Raw genomic sequence first — 22803 nt, forward strand, 5'->3', positions numbered from 1 at the left:
AAGCCGATGATAGGAGCCAAGAAGCTGGAGCACAGATAGGGCACCTGTTTCCGGGAAGGGTTCTGGATAGATGGAGGCTTGTTTGTGACCTCAGGGATAACCTTGGAATCTATGTTTCTTAGGTGAAAGTGGTCTTGCACTTTCTTTTATTTTCTATTATTTATTCATTATTAAAAATTTCTGTCTCTTCCACAGAGACCCACATTGGAGAACCGGACTGAAATCTCAAGGTCCAAATCAGGAGCAGAAGGAGAGAGAGCACGAACAAGGAACTCAGGACCACGAAGGGTGCTCCCACACACTGAGACAATGGGGAGGTTCTATCGGGAACTCACCGAGGCCAGCTGGCCTGGGTCTGAAAAAAGCCCAGGATAAAACCAGTCTCGCTGAACATAGCGGACAAGGAGGACTACTGAGACCTCAAGAACAATGGCAATGGGTTTTTGATCCTATTGCACATATTGGCTTTGTGGGAGCCTAGGCAGTTTGGTTGCTCACCTTACTAGACCTGGATGGAGGTGGGTGGTCCTTGGACTTCCCACAGGGCAGGGAACCCTGATTGCTCTTTGGGCTGACAAGGGAGGGGGACTCAATTGGGGGAGGGGGAAGGGGAGGGGGAGGGAAATGGGAGGCGGTGGTGGGGAAGAGACACATTCTTATAGTTTATTTCCTTTGTGTATATCAAAGTATAAATCTTTTCTTTATCATTTCAGGATCTTGGAAAAGATCATACACACGAGAGATAAAGGAATTTCCTAGAGAGTTACAAAATACTATTTTAATAATGACAAAGGGCTTTCCTTTAGAAAATATGATAAATATATAAGCATTTAATTCTTCTGTGCAGAATTAAATCATATATATTTTAAAATAAAAACCTATTATAAAAAGTATTGCTTGTCTTGTTAATAAAACTTGATCCAGGGCTTTTCTACCAAATCCTTGATAATACTCCGTTGACTGACTTTGGTGTTCTGCAGGCCTTGTGAATACAACTAGTGCTTCAGCTAAGTATTTATCCAATGCTTAGTTCTTGGAATTAATTTTTCAACAGGAAATTCCTTGTTGCAGCATAGGCATAAGGAGGTGCCTGATGATTCAGCAGTCTAAGTTACTAGTTTTATACATTTGAAAGGTTTGAAATAACAGTACACAGGAGGAACTGGTTGGCCTCCATCACGGGAAATCTAATAGGGGTCATTTTCATATAAGCTCCTTAATATTTTTTGTGTGAAAAGATCATGATATTCTGTACCATGTCTGTAGTACAGGTGTACTACATAAGAGATTTTAGAATGTCTTTGCCTTCATTCATCTATGGTCTTCTGAGGTTCGACTCCTGAAGAAAATGAAAATTGGATAGAGTAAAATCAGTTTCCCAAACAACCTCGGGCCCTGCTCATCTCTTGGCTGCTTCCAGTGTGCTATGCAACCTTGAGATGTCCTTCCTTACATGTGAATTATGGAATGGCAAGGTTGGGTTTAGCATTTCTGAGGCAGTGAATCCCACAGGGAGTTGAGCTTCAAGCTATGCTTCTCACCTTTTCCAATTCTGAAGTATTTGGGGTTGGTGGAAGTAAACAAAACAGTTAAACTTTGATTCTGTATAATTTGTGCATGAACATGCAGAAAGATAGCTTTCCCCCAGGCAACTACCCTGTGGTGCCGCTCTTCCCCCACACCTGTCACTACTTAAGCATGAAGATGAATAGTTGCATTATTTTTTCAGTGCAAGAACTAATAGCCTCTTAATTGTTTTTAATGGGATGTTTTAAAGGAGCCTCTTATTTTCCATGTTGCGGTATATTTTTCAGCATCATAGGGCCTCTGATCCGACACATTCCAGTACCATCTGCTAAACGAGATTGTGTTTAAAATAATGATTCATTGTATATAGATAAACTGGCGATTATTTTTTACCATCTAACTCTGCCACTCCACTACTAATATCCAGGCTGCAGTGATGGATGTGTGTCCTTACAGAATAGGACAATATCGTGCCAGGATTGGAATAAGATTTTCCTATGCATTCAGGTCAAAATGTTGCCTCCTTTTAGAGAAGGGGGAAAGGAAAGAAACAGCACTGTCGTGAAACTTACAGAAAATTCCTGTGGAGATGGAGAGAGCAGTGTAACAATCAGACCACTTATTCTCTGCATTTCTAAAACTACGTTTCTTCCTTTTCAATGATCCACAGGAGCAAATAAGGACCGTGGAGCACAATGGGTAGATCTGAAAGAAATGATGCCATCCAAAAGGGCTTCCACACTCTGACAGCACCAATACATGGGTAGAATTGCAATAGAAAATGGGAACAGTAAACACTAGTGAGAAACATGACTATCATTTCATTATTTCAGCTGCAATTCCAAAGCTTCCAGTTAAGGGAGTTATATTGCCCTGCTTTATCTATTCATAGCTGTGTGTATGTCTCCCTCCTTTCAAGAAGAGGATGTCCCATGTTCCTATGCCAATGATCAGATAAATACTCTGTACGAACATGTGTGTGTGTGTGTGTGTGTTTGCCTGACTTCCTGTCTGTCTGTCTGTCTGTCTGCATAGCATAGGAAGCCTGTTCCTTTTTATGTTACCTAGGCTGCTCTCAAACTTCCAGCAATCTTTTAGTTTTAGCATCTACAATGCTGAGGTTACATGCATAATACAAGTTTTTGATTTACTAAGAGAGGTAGATGAGTAAGTTCTAAAGACTGTCTGGACTTCAGAAATATTGTAAATGTTTGGTATTTTCTAGGTGAAGAAATTGTGGAATTGGCAATGGCCCTTTCTTTTCCCACTCACTTTCTAAGGTCTCAAGATGTCATCTAGCTTTGAAATGGGAAAATTCAATTTGTTATGTTTCTTTGTTGTTACCAATGTGCTTATTCCTTTTTATTACCATTGTATGGTAAATCCAATCTGCAACAGATGATGTTATAATGAAATGAGGATCCTCGGAGGTCAAAGAACCTTCATTGGTGCTTGTGTGTGGTCACTGAGAGAGTTCTCTACCGCCTGAATCCCTCATTTATTATTAAGAATAAACTACAGTTTGAGAGGTTTTAAGAACAATTAGATATTATGATGGTAAGGAACATAGCCACTAAGATAAAGGTGTCGTTTTGATTAGCTTCCTCAACCTCCCATCTATTATCATTCCTATCATGTCTCCAAGAGATGCTAGAGCACGTGACCACAGTGGAGTAAAATAAGACAACAGACATTTCTGAGCAAGGGCTGGGGATCGATAAAGAAGATAATATAAAAATAGTAGCTATTCAGGAAAGTATGATAGGCTTTCCTGTAACATTTAGAGAGCTCAGGTGACTGAGGAGGTAACCGAGCAGCTATGTATGCTTGGTGTACAAGTGCAAGGACCTGAGTCTGAAACCTCAGCAGATGACAAAAGCCAGGCACAGCTGCTCATCAGGTATCTATGACATGGAGGGACACACACACAAATAAATAAATATAAATAAATAAATAAATAAATAAATAAATAAATAAAAATGGGATGCGGGGAGAGACAGAGAATTCTACTACTCCTGTGGCTAATGAATCTTGGAAGAACAGAAGAAACTATAAATATACTGCTGATTACTTACTTTTCCAAAAGTAGCAACTGAATAAAAGTGACCTCAAGAAACAAAAGTTCAGGTTACTAATAGATTACTTAACAGTAATAGAGCAGAAAGATGTACCTTACTCCCCTACAAGTTATAATATAAAATACAGAGTCCTCAAAAATGGACAGATACTTATTCCTGAGGCTAGTATATTTTAAAACTTCATGAAATATGTAAGGGAAATGAATAAAATGACCAACGCTGCTTAGGTAAATGGGTCCAGAGCCAACTTCTACTATGAAACATTTCTGTCAGTATGCAAACTCTAACTCTCGTTGATTTTAGGGTCTACCCTGCTCATCAAAGATATGGTGATATTAAAAGATGGTAATTAGAAGCTCAGAAAAAGGATACCCCACAAAGAACTGATTCACTGGGGTTGCTATGAAAGAAGATACGACCTAGTAGCCTACCTTGTCAAGGAATCCTTGAAGAAACTGCAGGTCACAAAGCTGCAGGAAGACCTGAAGACAGCCCGTCAAGCACAAATCACAGAGGGCTTTCCTGAGAAAGGGGCAAAAATAACATTTTGCTGAGCAGTGAGAAAAATATGGGTCACATTTTATCCTTCAGGCTTAAAGCTCCATTTTAAGCCTAGGAGCTTTCAGTTCCCACTGTCAAAGTGTTCTAAGCTGTGTATAGAAACATCTTTGTCATCCAAAAGCTTACATCTTTATAGCCCATTGGATATCCCAAAAACAATTAGAATACTGAATGTCTATGTGTGTCTTCTGTGAGAACCAACAGTAACTTTTAAGTATCATGCCCATTTTATTCATGCACTTGATTCTAGAAGCAACCTCCTTCTTGCAGATGAATATTGCTTTACCACAGTGTGGAAAGGAAATGATAAACCAAGCACGGGAGTTACCTACTTATATTAACATTACTCCATATTAACAGATTAACTTACTCAGCTCATATTAATTCTCTGAGCCTACCTTTTCACATTTTAGCAGATGGTGGAATTTCTGTTTGATAATATTTTGCCATCCTCATATCTCTGTGAAAGAACAGAAGTGCCTTATTCCCATTTTGTGTCTGAGAAAACCAATATACTAATTAAAGGACAATATCACTACTTCTCACTGAATAATTGCTATCAAAAGTCAGAAATTGGAAGTTCTAAATTAATAGTTTAAATTTTCCTTTCCCCAGGAGTTTGAGTTACAGAATCCAGAAATCATATTTTCCTATTAAGAATGTCAGCTGGGTCAATGTCAGAGGATTTAGTGAGAAAAAACTAATAAAATGTGATTGTAAAATCCCAGAGAACTGCTGAAGTGTGCAGTCTGCTGTGTTTCCCCCTTGCTGGCGTGGATTCTAGAAATAAATAAATGAGAGAGGCCTCCTGTGTTTGTTTGAGGAGGCATGGGCAGTATTCATTATGCATTGTTTCATAGAGTGGGACACGGAAAAGCCACCAGTGCCAAAGCCAGATCTGAAAAATTCATGAGAATGTGGGTGGCTACTCAGAATAGTTTGCACCCCAGGGAAAATCATCCCACGCCTCTGTCACAAGGTACATTTTGCAGTCAGAGACAACAACATCCTCCAAAGGGGGAAATCCTTGGCCCTCCATAGAACAGCCTTTGGTAGCTTCTACTTAGAAATAGTAGCTGCGTGTGGGAGAGATAGGCTAATGCCATCTGCGAAGGAATTTCCTTTGCAAGGAGCTGAGGAAACGGTGGAGTTAGTGCTTCACACTGGGCTCTGCTTGCGATTCCCATCACTTGCTTTGCCTGTGTGTCTGATCCATCTCTTTCAAAACCGTCTCAGTAATACAGTCAGCAAGCATGATGGTTTCTCAAACATTATTGGAGAACATACAATTGTGTGATTATTGCCATTTTGTTACTTTAAATGAAATTCCCTTTCTAAATAATGCATTTGAGTACAATTAACAATGGTTATACAATCCAATAGAAAGCATCTTATAAGCACTTAGAGAGTTCCAATTTGTTCAGGTATTCTGGATTTTGCATCAATTAACACTTTGTATTTTGAGTCTATGCAAATAAGAGAGATTACTTCTTAAACACCCAGAACACATTAATTGCTAAAGACAGATTAGATATCTTAAATTCATTTTTAAAATTCCTTTGGTGCAGCACAAAGTGAAAAGACATTTTAATTTGTACAGTAGATGTTGTTGTGGAACAAGGGTAAAGAATGGATGGCGCTTTCTCAGAAACCATTCTATTCTATAGTGCACTTCATATTTCCTGTTGTATTGCATTTAATCATATTTGTGTAAGTATTGTTTATTCCCACTAAAATCGATTACGTAATCCACCATTTCTCAACATATATTTTTAGAGATACAGTGAAAGCTCTCAACAATAAAATGTTGGACAAATTAATGTAATATTATAGACAACAAATATCTGGAATTTTTGTAGCAAGAAGGACAAAGCAATAAGCAGTCTAGTGTCTGACTTCAAATCACTTCTGAAGCAAGCAAAACCAAATGGCATCCACATACAGATGTAGAAAGGTTAGAGAATAGAGAGCATAGAAGAAAATCTACACATCCATAGCCAATGCCCTTTGCCCAAGTCATTAAGAACATGCACAAGATAAAAGAGAGTAGTTAAATTAAGCAATGGTGGAAAATGTATATTCAAACAAAGAAGAATGATGCTAAACTTATATTTCATACTAGTCACAAAAATAATCAGAAAGTGGATTATAGACTTATCTAGAAGGTCAGAAAGTAGAAAAGCACTAGACAAATATACAGGAAACGCATCAGGATTGAAATGGACAGAGGATTAAGATAAAGTCTCAATAGCTTAGGAAAGGAAAACAAAGCAGCCAAATGAGATTCTATGAACTAAAGCACTTCTGCACAGCAATGTAAACAATAAGCGAAGTATGATGACATCATACAGAATGAGAGAAACTACTGACAAAGTACATATCTGCTAAGAAGTTGTTGTGGATAAATGTATGAAATTTGCAAAATCTCAACAGCACACCAGCAATTTCATTTAAAATTAAGCAATAGATCTATATGTGCATTTCATAAATGTAGATTTAAAGTTTCCTGATACATACATAATCTCCCTTAGATGTACAACCTACGTATTTGTTTTCTGTGGAAGTTGAGAACAAAGTGATGGTTACAAGAGCTGAGACAATAGGTGGAAGGAGTGATGGGGAAAGATTAATGGTGACAACTCAACCTTAAAAGTAAGATCAGGGAGATGGCCACATGAGTTAAAGCAATTTCCATGATCTGAGTCAATCCTAGAATTCACAAAAAAGTAGGAGTAGAAAACTGACTTCACAAAGATGTCCTTACCTTTGAATGCATACACAAGACCCCACATACACATTGAGCACTAATATAAATAAATAAATAAATAAATAAATAAATAAATAAATAAATAAGATTTGTATAAAAGAAAGTTCAAAGATAGGTTTAAAATGGAATCTAGAATGTATGGAACACTGTAAAAATGAAAATAGAATTTATGAGTCTATGGAATAGAAGATTTACCTAGTTCATCTAGGTAAATCCAGAGAATAAAGATGACAAAGGTTGGTATTTATTACCACAAACATTTAGGATAGCATATCAATAGGTAACTGAAATTGAGCTAAAATCTCCAGTTATTATGCCAAGGGTATACACTAGATTAAAAAATGAAATTCAAGTATCATGCTATATACAAAGGGCATGACAGAAATTATCACTTAACAAAATATGTTTGCTTCTCCATTTACATGTATTTATTCATCACACAGCACGTCTGTAGTATTGTGATAATGCCATTCTACATTTAAGGATAAGCAAATTGAATTATTTAAGTTGCCCAACATTATTTGGTTCACATGATTCAATTTAAGATTTGGGTGCAAGAAATGAGTCCAGCCTCTGGGCTTCTAAGCACCATGCATGCTGTGTCGGTGGCCATTTCATTCTTTGTCAGGTTGTCTTCTAAGCTCCGGACACAATAAACCACTATACCTGGTTGCCGTGGAGAAGACAACAAAAGAAAACACTTACACATAGGAAACTAAAGATGTTGCCAACACTAAGCAAAGGCAAGCTGGAGGGGCATGACGACATCTGTCCGGGCTACAAAGAAGAAAGTTTAAAAAAGGCATGAAAGAATGAGAAAAGGCCCAACAAATAGGGAAATTTAAAACTGCTAAATGTATAATTATCATAACAGATTCAAAGACAATATTTTAGACTGTTCTAAGAAATCAGCATAGTTAGTATTATAAGATATGACCTTTAGCAATGATTTCAGTAAACTGTACATAACCCAGACAGAGCTGTGCAGTAAAACAACATATTTTAAAATTAAAATATGAAATTCATCTATGGACTTTTGCTCCAAAATTGAAAATTATGCATTAGTTTCAAGTTTATATTTGATATCACAAAGTCTACTTATTGGGCAATTTTAAAAAAAAAAACATGCTAGATTTCTGTAATGGTTTTAGTGAAATGTCTTCTGTAACAGTTCTTTCTTTGGACATTCAGCTCCGAAATAATGACACAGAGACTTCCTGTTTATTATGAAAGCTTGGTCTTAGGTTAGGCTTGTTCCCAACTAGCACTAGATTGTCAAGTCCAATGGGCAGAAGCTGGATGAGTTCGAGTCCTGCATCTCTCAGTCGCTGCTCAAGCTGGAAATGAACTTGGATCTCAAGGCGCAGTGGCGGGAGCTCAACATCACTGGGGCCAAGGAAATTGAAGTTGGTGGTGGCCGGAAAGCCATCATAATTTTTGAACCAGTTCCTCAGCTGAAATCCTTCCAAAAAAATCCATGTCTGGTTGATTCGTGAATTGGAGAAAAAGTTGTGTGGGAAGCATGAAGTCTTCATTGCTCAGAGGAGGATTCTGTCCAAGCCAACTCGGAAAAGCCGTAGGAAAATTAAGCAAAAGCGCCCCAGAAGCCGCATGCTCACTGCAGTCCACGTCGCCATCCTTGAGGGCTTGGTCTTCCCGAGTGAGAACGTAGGTAAGAGGACCTGCGTGAAACTGGACGGCAGCTGGCTCATAAAGGTTCATTTAGACAAAGCACAGCAGAACGACGTGGAATACAAAGTCGAAACTCTCTCTGGTGTATATAAGAAGCTCACGGGCAAGGATGTTAATTTTGGATTCCCAGTTTCAGTTGTAAAGAAAATGACTGAATAACGTATCATTCGAAAAAAAATTAAATTAACCTGTTTAATAAAATAAGTAACTAAATAGACAAATAATCTACGTTCTCCCACATGGCTCATTACCTCTCCCAAATACTTTAAATCCAACTTTCTCTGAAGTCCAGCTGGTGAATCCTCCACCTCTCAAATTCTTTGCAGATTTCTTATCTCTGCCCAGATCCCACCTATCCTCTCCTGGCTGCCTATTGACCATTCAGCTCTTTATTAAATCAATCAGAAGGTGCCTTAGGCAGGTCAGGTAAAATGGCAACACATTTTCACACGGTGTGATCTATTTCACACAGATAGCTCACGACAGTCTTCCCTCATTTTAAACATTTGATTACTTGATCTTCATGGCCCTGTTTGGATAGGTTTAGGAGGTATGGACTTGCTGGAGGAAGGAAGTCACTAGACACAGGCTTATAGAGTGTAAGATGAGTCACCTTTAGGTCACTCTCCGTGTTTCATGCTTGTAGTTTAAGATGTGAGTCCTCGTCTTTCCTCCAGCCACCATGTCTGTTATTTACTGTCACTGTTTTCCCAACACAATAGACTCTGAACCCTAGGCAACCATAAGCCAAATAAACCCTTCGTTCTATAAGTTGCCATTGTTATGTTGTTTATCACAGCAATAGACAACTAGTATTTTACCACATGCAATTAAGACATAAATTGCATATACATAACGAGGAGAAAACTTCATACATTTGGCCAGTCTTATTCACAATATAAAAGCAAAATTCCTTCCAAATTGTTAGCAAAGTGAAGCGATGCACTGGGAAATAAATACGTCGTGATGAATCTAGACTCATTACGAGGATGCAAAGGAATTTACAGACAGTCCTATTCTATTTAGTTAATGGAAATCTTGTGTTGGCCTATGAAATAGACTCACATTTTCTGCTTCTGTTATCATCTGGTCTCTGTTCAGTCTTTCCCACGGATGAAAATTAAATAGAAGGAGATTCGGTGATTGTAACTGTGGTTAGTCAACTGAAAACCATCATAACAATGAGACTGTTAATTTATCATGCACAAAGGTCATTAACTATTCCTTATTTTCTAAGTTCATGTGAGCCATTGAGTTATTCAGAACAACATGTTGGCAGGAGCAGCTGGCTTGTTGTGTTTGTCAAATGAAAATGTGAAAAAGTGTAATGGGATCTGGACATTTATATGGTGTCTGAAAAACATAAAATGAACAACTTTTTATGCATCACCCATATTATGACAGGATTTTCCACTATTCAGAGTATTGTTTCCATTTGTGTCTTCTGGCCTGCCTGTCCATGTCATCAGCAGTTCTGAAATCTGTTATTTTTAAGACGAGCATAATTTCACATCCATGATCATAGCCCTACATATACACCATAGTTATTTATACACTTAAATCATACTGAGCGAGCCAGGTGGTGGTGATGCATGCCTTTAATCCCAGCACTCAAGAGGCAAAGGCAGGCGGATCTCTGTGAGTTGGAGGCCAGCCTGGTCTACAAGAGCTAGTTCCAGGACAGGCTCCAAAGCTACAGAGAAACCTTGTCTCAAAAAAAAAAAAAAAAAAAAAGAAAAAGAAAGAAAAAACCTTATTGAGCTGTTAATTTGATTTAAATTATTTAATCATATTGAATAATATGTACATGATTTTTCTTGCTATAAGAATTCAGGATATTTTATTTTGATACCTACAATACAGTTTTTTTCTGTCTTACTACTGTTCAGTGTTTTACTGAATGCATACGTGTAGTTGATATATATTTGGTCTATTTGAACTATTCCATATTACACTTTCAAAGGACATATCTTTGAACCTTATTTTTCATGTTTATTTTTGTCTGGATGTGCATATGGAAGATTTATATAGATTTTGTACAAAAGTGCAGAAACCCTTGCATCAAAAGTTGCTGTATATTAAATTTATTCAGAAATATCAAACTTTCTTCCAGGGTAATGGCCCCAGTTTATGTTCCCATCAGGAGGGAATTTCCATGTGGCATTACATTATGTCCTCAAGATTGAAGACAATCAACTTCCATGATTGCAACTGCAAAGATTAGGAGTGGTTCTTACCAAAGCTTGGCCTGGCATTTCCCTAATGGCTAAATATATTGCTATTGCAATATATTTTCTCTTCAATGACATTTTGCCTCTTCATGCCTTCTGCCTGTTTTACTTATGATAATTTGCTAACTTTTTGGATATACAAGGTAACATTTAACAATATGTTTAACATATCATGAATAGTAATGAATACTGCTAAGCCTCTAAAAATACTTTTGAATTTCCTGATAATTTAGTATTTCTTCTTGATTCCATGCCATTTCTTCCCCCAACAAATATAAACACTTTTCTATACTATATGCTTGTTGTAGTTAGGATTTAGCATTTCATTATCATTTCTTTTGGCATGTTAGAGTTAAAAGACTTCTCTGCCCACCCTTGTGCTAAATAACACCTTTTCCCCTGAGGCCTTTATGGACATTGAGAAACATGATTAAACACACTGCTGTGCTTGCCTTTCAGTGAATTGTGGAGTCTGCCTGTGTGAGCAGCTGCTTCACAGCAAATCATTGCTATAATTCAAAGAGCCTGCTCCTTTGGCATTCCATTTGCAGGCTCGGCGTGACTTCATCGGGTGTTTTCTTTTTCTTTTTGCATACAACATGCTGCAAGTCCTGTGTTAAAACTCTCAGGTTCATCTGAACAATCAATGCTGAGGTTTGTGCATTCTCTGCATAGCTTTCCTGCCGTGGTTGCATATGTATCTCCCCTGAAGGATACAAAATGTTGGCACGTTAACTTGAAATTTTTCACTATAAATTTTTATCTTACTGGCTGTAGTGCTTGACTGTTCATTTGTGTAAAAGTAATAATGAACACTGTGCATTTTAGGTTTTCCTTCAGTTTACCCTTGACACAAAAGCATGCAACTATGAAATGGAAGAGGTGTGGAAAGAGGGAGGCTAGAAGACCTGTAAATGTATATGGTATTTAATAGAAGTTTCAGATAAAATAATTTATTACCTGTAATTTATGAGAGATCATGTGTATTTATGTCTATATGTATATATGTGTGTGTGTGTGTGTGTGTGTGTGTGTGTGTGTGTGTATCCTTTCTCTCCATGTTTATCTTTTGGAGACAAGCTCTTGCTGTCTCTCTAAGGACTGTCTCATAGTCATAGCAATTTTTTTATCTTAGCTTACTAAGTGCTACAGCACATCCCATCTTACCCAGACTTTTAAATATATAAATATTTTATCAAATAAAGGTAAGATATTCAGAACAATAATAGAATAACTTTTATCTCCATTTTATTTTTTGCCTTCCCTGGTTTTGTAGTACTATTCTGTGATTGTATTTTTATTATTTTTTGTGATTCTGCATACACATTGTAAGAAAAAAAAACATGGTCAAATGTATCACACAAATCAGTGTCAAGAAAAATATTTAAGTAACCCTTCCTAACAGTTAGAATCACATCTTCAGCCCATTCCTTCTGCCAAATATAGATGAAGTCCCAAAACATACTCAAAATTAACTAATTTAGATGTTGCAGAACATATCACAAACCAACTGTAGGAAAAGCACAAAGTTTAAACACAGGAACTGAGTGGATGAGGATTTCATGTTTGTTTACTTTGTTATATTTTTGATGACCTTTCCTGAAGCTCTGGAGGTTACTACTCTGAGAAGCCAGGTGGAGCAGTTTTCTGGACCAGGGAGAGGAGAATGCTGCAGAGAGGAGGAGACATGGAGAAGGGGATCTAGTGGTCCTCTATTAATTGATTGTCACAATTGGTTATCTTGTTGCTGGGCAACACAATTCAGAATGTCACCATTTGGTGAAGGAAAAGCAACTGAAATAATATTTGCGCTACTATGAAAGAGACAAGGCAGACTGTGTGGTTTTTAAGCAGATGTCTAAAAAAGAAATTATCTAAGATAGATAGACCTGGGAGTCTTTCAACCATTTAAGACAAAAGGCAAATCTAAGATTATTCAACAAAGAACTAAGTATATCCTTAACAATAGAGTCAACAAATGCCAACTGAGAACTGGTTCTAAGCTTGAAATGGCCAGACAAATGCCTTGCAATTGCTGTCACAGGTTCACTATAGAGGCAAAGGGGAAGATGTGGGATAAGCAGAACAAAGGGTAGCATTAACCACCATTTACCTTTATGTATGCTAAATAAAATACCCAAATGGAAATTAAAGCATAAACAAAATAGATTATTCACTAACAGAGTATAGATGAGAAAAAAATGAGTCCCTAAAATTAATCATGGAAATGAACAATTGTTATCGTTCTACCAGAAAATTTTATTACTTATGTTGTGACTGGTGATATGTCCTTTCAACATTTTAATGTTTTAGAATGTCTTTGGACTGCTTCTTTAAGGGCTGTCCCATTACAGGCTGAAAGCTTTTTCCTCAACACTATGACAAACCTTCTTATGTTGTAGGTTAAGACCTGCAGAGTTCAATGCAGGAGTAAAACAAATTCGAAAATATTTAAGCCTTTTCTGAATATACAGTGGCCCAACAATTAACTCAAAAGCAAATGCAGAATCGGTGATGTTTCTGCCAGCGCTAACCATGTTGCATCTCGTGACTTTACTGTTGTCTTGTTCTGAGCACAGCTGGCACCCTTTATACTGCACAATCCTCACAACACACAACGCTACTGCGTGAAACACTTCTGCTCAGATTGGAGATTATTCTGTTATTAACTGCAGGGCTTGTCCTCTATGTGTAAAATTTTCTGCTCACATAAAAATAATGGTTTAATTGAAAAGTCGGAGCTTTTAATATCTTACTGCCGCCATTCCTCAAAATGAAAGTGTGGGCTTAGCATAGTTTGGGGCTGTATTGTGCTGACAAGTGAGCCCATTTGTCTGATTGCTATGCCCGCATTCTCTCATCTTTGTTAAGTGGGAACTTCAATATATAACAAAGAGTTGTTTTAAAATACATTTCTTTGTGATTATCAGCGATGTTTGATTTGTGCAACTATTTTATATACATACCTGCTTCGAAGCTTCACGTGTTAACTCTCCTAGGTCTACTAATTGCTTCATGTAATAGATATGTCTGTTTCTCTGTCTGAAATTTTCATAGCTGAGATTAGCATACTCAGACATCAACCTTTTACATAGATGGAAATCTGTTTCAAGTTTCCTCTGGATATTCTCTTTCCCCTCAAGACTTTCTGTCTCAGTACTGGTCTTTCTCTCTTTCCCTTCCTCTCTGGCTTGCCTTTTCACTTCCTTTCCTCCCTCCTTGCCTTATTTTCCATATTTTTCCCTTCTTTTTTCTCTGATGCCAAATTTTCCTGATTTTATGTGATTCTAGTTTTGCTTCTTTAATGTGTATGCTATCACGCTCTTTGAGAATTCAGTAGTTCATCTGTTTATTGATGAGCTATAATAGATCACTCTCTAGTCTGGGTAAATACCTTATTTGATAAAAGAATTTCAACTAATCTTCTGCAGACTCTCGCTTCACTGTCTTTATATTACCTGAAACAGAGAAGTTTCAATTTTGATGTAACTCATTTTCTAATTTTTATTATTTGTGACTTTGAGGTTCTATGCTTAAACAGATACAAAAATATTTATGTCTACATTTCTCTACAAACATTTTGGTTTTTACAAAATGTGATGCATTTTGTTATTTTGCTCTTGATGTTGATGATAGGACATAGGTGGTTTCTCTTAGTTGCTTTCCTAGTAGATATCTAGTTGTTCTAGCTCTAGCACCCTAGTTGAAAATAATCCATCATAAACGCGGGACATTATTTACAAACTTTAAGTTTTTTCCCCACTTGTTCTTGTTTGTAGTTATGTGAGCATTTTACTGACCTGTTCTTAGGTTAAGTAAGGTTAGTGCAGATTTGAAATAAGATTTGAGGCCAGGTGGTGGTGGCGCATGCCTTTAATCCTAGCAGAGGCAGGCAGATCTCTGTGAATTCAAGACCAGCCTGGTCTTCAAGAACCAGTCCTAAGACAGGCTTCACAGCAACACAGAGAAAACCTGTCTCGAAAAACAACAACAACAACAACAAATCAGAACTTGTATGGGCTGAAACTTCTTGTTAGTTTTCAAGATATTCTGAGTATCCTGACTTCACATGTTTTCATATGAAGGAAAATGTGACTGCCATATCAGGCCTTCCCTGGGTAATGAACAGCACTACTGAGGCTTGAGGACTTTTAGGTTCCCAAGAGTACAGCAAATATTCGTAAATACTTCATTGATACTTCATCCATTCATTTTGTGTGGAAGCTTTGCAATCAGCCTCTTGTATTCTGCAACATTTCTACCTCACAACATTGCAATGTTAAGACTATGCTCATTGTGTCCTCTAAAAAATGCACAGAAGTGAGGGTGTTCACATGGAATGCGTTTCTGGCCTGGTCAAATAAGGACAAGTGCTGAAATAAAGGGCTTTTTAATGGCAGTGGTTTCTGTTGGGGCTTCTGGAATGTTCAGAACTGTTCTCTCTCCTCCAAGGGCTGCAAGCCTGTTGGTTTTACATCTACTATGGCTGTGATGTTGATTGTTAAGGCTACCATGGAGCTGCAGGGATAGAGAACAACATGGCCAATGTGAAAATACCAGGAACCTCGATGTGGTTACCACAGTCCAGCTGGTTGCCTTGCAGGCCACTCTCAGGGCTATTTCAAGTCCCAAGCTAAATGTCCTCACGTCTTTATAGGATGACTGTGGGAGTCTCTGCTCTTGCTCACTGCCTGATTTTCTGAGTTTTTTCTCTGCTTTTCTGGAAGTGCTTCTCTGCCTACTAAAATTTAAAGCCTTGAATCCCAAGTAGTCAGCTCTCCATCTCATTTTATTTCAGTCCCACATTCTTACAGCCAGTTATTCATGTAGGGATTTGCTTTTATTTGTTTAAAGTTGGATAATTTTCAAAAGCTAATTTCCGTAATCACTTTTAATATGTACATTCCTTTATTTCAGATCAGAGGATAGTACTTTTCTCCATAAATTCTATCCACATTAAAGTATTATTAATGATAAAGTATTAAGTATTGAAACAGTTATTTTTCAAGAAAAGTCAATATCTATCAAAGTAAGTAGATTTTAAATTCAAGAGTAAAATCCAGTGTTTATAATATGTCCAAAAATGTTGAAAAGGGATGGCATCTATTATAAAGGTCACAACACAATTATTGTTCCTACAAACACATGACAGGCAGGACAACTGGTAGCTATTCTCTCTTGGAAGATGCACACAACACTATGAAAGCTAGACCTCAGGTTAGTTACTATTCTATTCCACCTAATCTCGTATCCACAGTGTGTGATGTTTTCGGCAATAGACCTTCACCTTCAATTCTGGGAGGTAAACGGGGCAATGACAATAGCCTGCATTTTTCTGAATGTCTTTTAGACTCCCCTGACCACAATATCCGAAGAGCAAATTTCTCTCTTCCTTTAATATCTTGAAAGAAGTTTTTTCATGGTTAGTTAGTACCAGAGATTTTGTTAGGTAGTCTACGGCTCTTGGGGAAGGGCTATTACCATACCAAGTAACTTGGCTTTACTTAAGCTATACAATTATATACATATGTAATTTTTGGTAAGGATGATTCTCTGTGTATTTTTCAAACATCTTTGGCTTTATTTATCCCTTCTCCCTCCCTTATCTTCTGTATTGACCATCCTTCCCACTGCTGAGTTATCTGCCTTAACTGTAGTGAAGAATGGTGCAATGACAGTTGCTCAAAGGGACGCTCAGTTGCACAATAAATGGCCAGCACATATATTTTATTAATTCATTATTCAGTACATAATCACAGTTCAGTGAGTCCTCAACCATATGACATATGATGAAGACCCGAGTAAAATAAATAATCTTGTTTCATCATAATTACAGATAAGGAGATATTGGTATGGGCACAATGAAAGCATGACTAAAACCTTTTTTTCTCTGCAGTATTTTTCCTCTGAAAAAGGAAAGATCAAATTCACAAATGCATAAAGTGACAAAAATTTTGTTGGCCTAAATCAGTGAGCAAAATCACAGAAATTTTTATTTGAATTGTAATTCATACTGCATTTAAAAGTGACACAGTTTGTAGGTTTCTTCTGCCTGGATGCAGTTGCTTTTTTTGAGGTACTTGCTGATCGACAACGCATTACCGAACACTATCTGGGATGTGTGTGTGTGTGTATGTGTGTGTGGAAATTTCGTATATTTGCATTCATCTGCCACAAACATATTACCTGTGCTAAATTCAAACAACTACTCCATTTTGAAGGAGAAAATAGCATTCTCAAGTGTCCAAATTGTTGGAGAGTATATCTTTTCAATTGCAGCTAAGAAAATTTGCATATTAATGTAAATCTTATAAAATGTTTTAACACTGCATATATTTTTCAATCTTCAAAAAGTCTTCAAGGATTTTAGAACAGGGCATATTTTAATTTAATAGATGGAGAATATGAAACCTAGAAAATATGAATTACAAAAGGGTGTTCACACAGGATTAAATATAAGGTTGAGATGTAGTTCAATTTTCTGCTCCTGTATAGATTTTATCATGATATGGGTTGTGTTACAGTCTATAAACATGTGCACATATATTTCAAAGAGAACAGACAACCTTCCTTAAAGAAGCCAGGTCTTAGAAAATCCCATGCCTTCCATTGAAATTTAATGAAGAACCGTGGCTTAGTAGAACACACAAATATTTCTTTTTGTTATGTAAATTACACAAGGAAATATTTGCTTCTTGTTCACACTTAGTTCTTCAGTGATTTCTCTTTATTTTATCTGTGTATTTCATCTTTGAATTTTCTCAGTTTGGAACACAGGAGGAGAATCACCCCCCAAGTGTAGTTAGAATAGTCTGATGAAGACTTAAAAGAAAGCAGTAGACAGGAATTCGTGATGCCTGTAAGATTTTGACTATGCATTGAGTCCTCAGTTTCCCAAGTAGTATGTCACTGCCACATGCTACACAGGTAACCTCCATGTCAATGCTCCGGAAATATAAATACCTCCAATAAGGGCTATGACATGTAGCTGGTAAGACCCCACAATTCTCCTTCAAAGAAGCAGAAGTTAATATTTGAAAAACAAATAATGTGGCCTACAAAGATTGCTTCCTTGATCACAAGTGCTTGTTCATCACTTTAGATTTCCATACAAAATATTCTACTTCACTACCAGAAAAAAAATCCTCATTTCATCCAATTTAACCCTCAACCAGAATTTCATGATTACTTTTTCTTTTTCTTCATATGCTATATTCTTCTGGGACCAAGACCTGAGAAGCAAAATAGAAGTTATCTGTCTTCATAGTGTGGAGGCTCAAAAATGTGAGCCTATTTCCTCCTTGTCTGAAGGTCAGAGAGTTTTAGCTTGTTCCAAGTTGTTACAACAGGTGTGGCTACACACCCTGGCCTAGGGTGTGGTTACTTGGTCTTTCTGACAGTAAGATGGCCCGTAGAGGTAGATCTACTTCACCCTGGCCAAAGGTCAGGAAATTCAAGCATACTTCTACTCCTTCTTTTGAATTAAGAAATTTGACCTAGGGAGTGGTTGCCTTAGTCTAGGGCGGGTTCACTGCCTAAATAACAGAATGCTTTTCTCAAGGATTAATGACTTGTTGTCTCAAGTATTGAAGCAAGCAACTCTTCTAATTCTCCTTTGTATTATGTTGAAGCAGCCTTTTGTTGTCTTTCCCTTTTTGTAGTGGTATAAAAAAGTGTATGGAAAAACCAATTATGGGTAAGTACATCCCATGTTCATCTTTTTGGGTCTGGGCTACCTCACTCAGGAGAGTGTTTTCTATTTCCATCCATTTGCATGCAAAATTCAAGATGTCATTGTTTTTTACAGCCAAGAGGTACTCTAATATGTATATATTCCACACTTTCTTCATCCATTCTTCCACTGAAGGGCATCCAGGTTGTTTCCAGGTTCTGGCTATTACAAATAGTGCTGCTATGACAAGGACAATGGCACTGGGTTTTGATCCTATGCATGTACTGGCTGTGTGGGAACCTAGCCTGTTTGGATGCTCACCTTCCTAGACCTGGGTGGAGGGGGGAGGACCTTCCCACAGGGCAGGGAACCCTGACTGTTCTTTGGACTGGAGAGGGAGGGGAGGAGAGTGGGGGTGTGGGGAGTGGGGAAAGGAAAAGGAAGGTGGGGAGGAGGCAGAAATGTTTAATTAAAAAAAAGGAAAAAAAGTGTATGGAAAATAAACGTGGGTAAATTCAGCATTCAGTATTCACTGAATTTCCCTGCTTTTACTTTTTTATGTCTTAGTGATCCTTTCTTATCTCTGTTCCCCCTACTTAACATCTTTCTAATCCTCATGCCCCTACCCTGTTATACTTGTTAAAGCTAGTCTCCAACACATAGGCATAATTCTAAAATGTATTTTTAAAGGGGAAATATACATTACTATTAATTATTGAACTACCGAAATGTTCAAGTACTTTTGGACAAATATTAAGGAATTTCCTATTCTGAAAATATATAATGTGCTTCAATTGACTTAATTATACTTACTGTAAAAGAGTGCAATTTTATTCTCAAGTCATTGTCTCTGAATACTTCCTTTTTCTACATTTGTCTTCCTTCCTCAGATCCAAAGAGAGCATTGGAGATGAGAACTGAGCAGTTGCCTTAGCAGATACACATGCACACATACACACACACACACACACACACACACACACAGAGGAAGGGCAAGAATTAAATCTAATATATACATATTTGAATATATAAGCATATACCATATGTACATGTTTAGTTAAAGTCTTATGCATTCACTATCATCTTCATTCATAACACATTTAAATTCTGTATTTCTTACATGAACACCTATGTTAATCATAGTCATTATAGCTAGAAAATATGAACTGTTCAAATGTCCTTCAGCTGGACAGAAAAAAAAAACAATGGAAATGTATTCATTTGTAAAGAGAAATAAAACAATGACATTTTCTGGAAAATGGATAGAATTTTAAATTTACATTAGGTGAAACAACCCAGATTTAGAATGAAAAATATTACATGTTTTGTTTCATAAGCAGAGTCTAGGATCTGATTCTTATATATGTTCACATATTTGAGTGGGATGTAGGCTGCTAGGTAAAAGAAAGCGGACCAGTAGGAGGAAAAGAGTGATGGGGGAAAGGATTCAAAGAGAAAGATAAAGGAAGAAGGCCCAGAGTCATTTTCTAGGTGATTCTAATCCATCAAGTTGGCAATTTAACCATCACATGAACCTTACACAGTGGCTATGACTCAGTTCTACAGCCTTCTTATCCTTCCAGAAATAAGAATGAGAAAAAGAAATGCTATATATGGTACTACTGCTTCATGGAAAACCACAGGATAGCTCTATTTATTAGATGTATTAGTTGTATTGTTTTAGTCTGGAAATAATGTTAAAAACGTCTATGTTTGACCAGCCAAGCATCATACTAATAGAATTGCTCCAATGATACTTCTTTGGGTTAGCATTGGCAGCATAAGCCAAGAGGAATACACATTTCACTGTAGTGAAATTTTCAAAGTTCATGTTGATTCTGATATGATATGTCCACCAAGACACTACTAGCCAAGCAAAATGAACTTCTATAAATTATCTCTCCCTGAAAATTAGAACATTTGATTACCAAAACCAAGTTACTTGGGGGATGAGAGCTGGGAGTTGAACAAGCATTTGCGGATTTGAATTGAAGCTGGAAGCCCCATGACTGGCAAAGTACTGCTGCTCTCTGTTTTGGTTGCTTTGCACAGGATATCACAGCAGCCATACCAGGTAGCCGTGACTGTATGTCTGAGTTAAAACTTACTCTGTTTTCAGCAGAGAAACCAAGCAAGAGAAACTCAAGAAATCTGGGTTTCAGAAACAGAAAGTCCATGAAAGAAAAGAGCCCCGTACTCAAACCCCTGACATCTGAAGCTTGCATGCAAGGTAAAAGTATTAGGAGCTGGAGGTTGAAGAACAAAATCGAAGTCTGTGCATCTGCCACCTGAGATAATCTGACTTCCCAACAGAAATACACATCAGATCACCATAAGAGGCCTCCAGGAAGAGTTTTAGCAACAAGTGACCCTGTCTTCCCATAGACTTGAATACCTGGTCCATGCTCACAGCCATGGGTTTCATTCTCTCCCAGGAACGCTGTGCTTGACATTTCCCATTTTGCTATGTGTTGTTTGCCACAACTTATCTTTTCCCTCTCAGAATGTCCATTTCTTGAGCCTTACTTAGAATGAGGGATATAAATGTTACCAACCAGACATTTTATTTCCATGCACTTTGGCAGTTCCTACTAAAAATCTACAACTAGCAAATGTGTGGAGACGAGAATTTGCTCACTGTGTAGTAATGAAAATTCATTGGAATAACTGGGGAAGCAAAATGTAAGTGAGGCTTTATTTATTTTTTCATTATTAAAATTGGTGTCATTTCATGCCATTTTTCTACAGGATTAATTTCTGTACATTTAAGAACATTTTGATTGCATTCAACAAGTGTGTTGGCTTTTCTGCTTTCTCAAGAGAATTTTCAATTTACTGAAAAAGCATGCATCATTGTACTTGGAAGAAATATGTACCCTGAGGTTTCATCTTTCCTTTTATACCCAATTTGTAAATAAATAAAATACTTTGTCTTCTGTAGGATGGTTTAATAAAGTTTTATTTGCTTTAAAACTGGCATACTAGAACTCTCAAATTTAAAATGCTGTTGATTGTGACACTTTGGAAAGAAAGAAGCTCAGAACTTAGATGAGACTGGGCAAACCAAGTATGCTAAGGGCACAATTTATTTTGTTATTTTTACACCCAAAACAAAGACTTGAGGTGCCAGTCTCTCTGCTCAGTTCTGAGGATCATCCTGTTACTCTGGCTCTGAAAAGTGATGCAATTGTTAAAAACATGCTACTGCAAATAGAGACATATGCATAATTTTAAAAAGCAACCTCTTTTAGAACAGGATGACAAAATCTACAATTGGGATTGTAGATGATTACAATAAAGTAGTCCCACACTAGCTCAGAATGGCATATAATACAGGGTTCTTTATCAGCAGCCAAGGGAGTGCATATGTTCCTACATCTGTTTATATAGTCCCCAAGGCTACACCTAAAGTGGGCCAGCATCTCAGATGTCATTGGCTGAAGGAGTTTTCCCCAGCGCCTTACACTTTTGTGTAAATAAGAGAGTTCCAAACCCAATACCGAACTATATACAATAAGAACAGATATCAAGTATAAAAATAAGAGTTACAACCAGCATAGATGATATCAAGCAAGAAACATATGCTAAATGTTTCAAAAATTATCCTATCTTAGGGAGTCTAAGTCCTATATTAGAAATGACTTGACTAAGTTATGAGGGGAAATTAACTACAACTAGCTCGTCTTTAACACCATTAAAGACTTGAGAAGGGAAATAATATTACTTGAGTAAAGAGAAAGTACAATCAAGGAACTTCCAAAATGTACAATAAATGACAGAGACAACTGGCTACCTGGGCAATCACCCAAAGTCTCATTTGTCACGTTGGAGAAACCAACTTTGGCTAAGACCTAAAGTAAGTGATAGACCATCTTTAGAGGCAGGAAAAATTTTAAGACAATCTTACCCTGTCTTGGCAAGGTTTGACAGTATTTTTTTTCTTTTATCTTGCTTGTCCAGTGTGGACACTGTGCATTTTGTCAGTGGTTGAGGGATGGGCACTTTTATGCCAAAAGACCAGTTTTGCCAAGAAGAAAACAAACTACAAGTGGAGTGTCTTCAGTGCCCAACTTTCTCTTGGAAATAGGTTGATACTGCCAGGAGCTATCATGTCTCATGTCAACAGAGTCCTAAGTTACATAAATGTCATATTCTACAGTTCTATGAAGCAGTTGAAGATTGCCTATCTATGTGTAATACAACCTCTGTGTATATAAAGAATGTGATTAGTCTAACTATAAGTATGACAAACATGAATGACTATAGACCTATAAT

At 37.2% G+C, this 22803-nt stretch overlaps 1 long non-coding RNA gene and 1 pseudogene across 1 annotated transcript in view; both read left to right on the forward strand.

Annotated features, from left to right (window-relative positions):
* The window catches only part of LOC126512255 (uncharacterized), a 9622-nt gene extending 9058 nt beyond the window's left edge, over positions 1-564 (forward strand). The window contains exon 3 of the long non-coding RNA XR_007594969.1: positions 196-564. This is a non-coding gene — a long non-coding RNA (uncharacterized lncRNA). The remainder of the gene's footprint in view (positions 1-195) is intronic.
* A 6596-nt stretch (positions 565-7160) lies between these two features.
* On the forward strand, positions 7161-8784 carry LOC126512248 (40S ribosomal protein S7-like; annotated as a pseudogene).
* The last annotated feature ends 14019 nt before the right edge of the window (positions 8785-22803 follow it).

Source organism: Alexandromys fortis, unplaced genomic scaffold (assembly GCF_014885135.2).
Source record: "Alexandromys fortis isolate MF-2015 unplaced genomic scaffold, M_Fortis_MF-2015_v1.1 scaffold_100_1_3062724, whole genome shotgun sequence".
NCBI classification, from domain to species: Eukaryota; Metazoa; Chordata; class Mammalia; order Rodentia; family Cricetidae; genus Alexandromys; species Alexandromys fortis.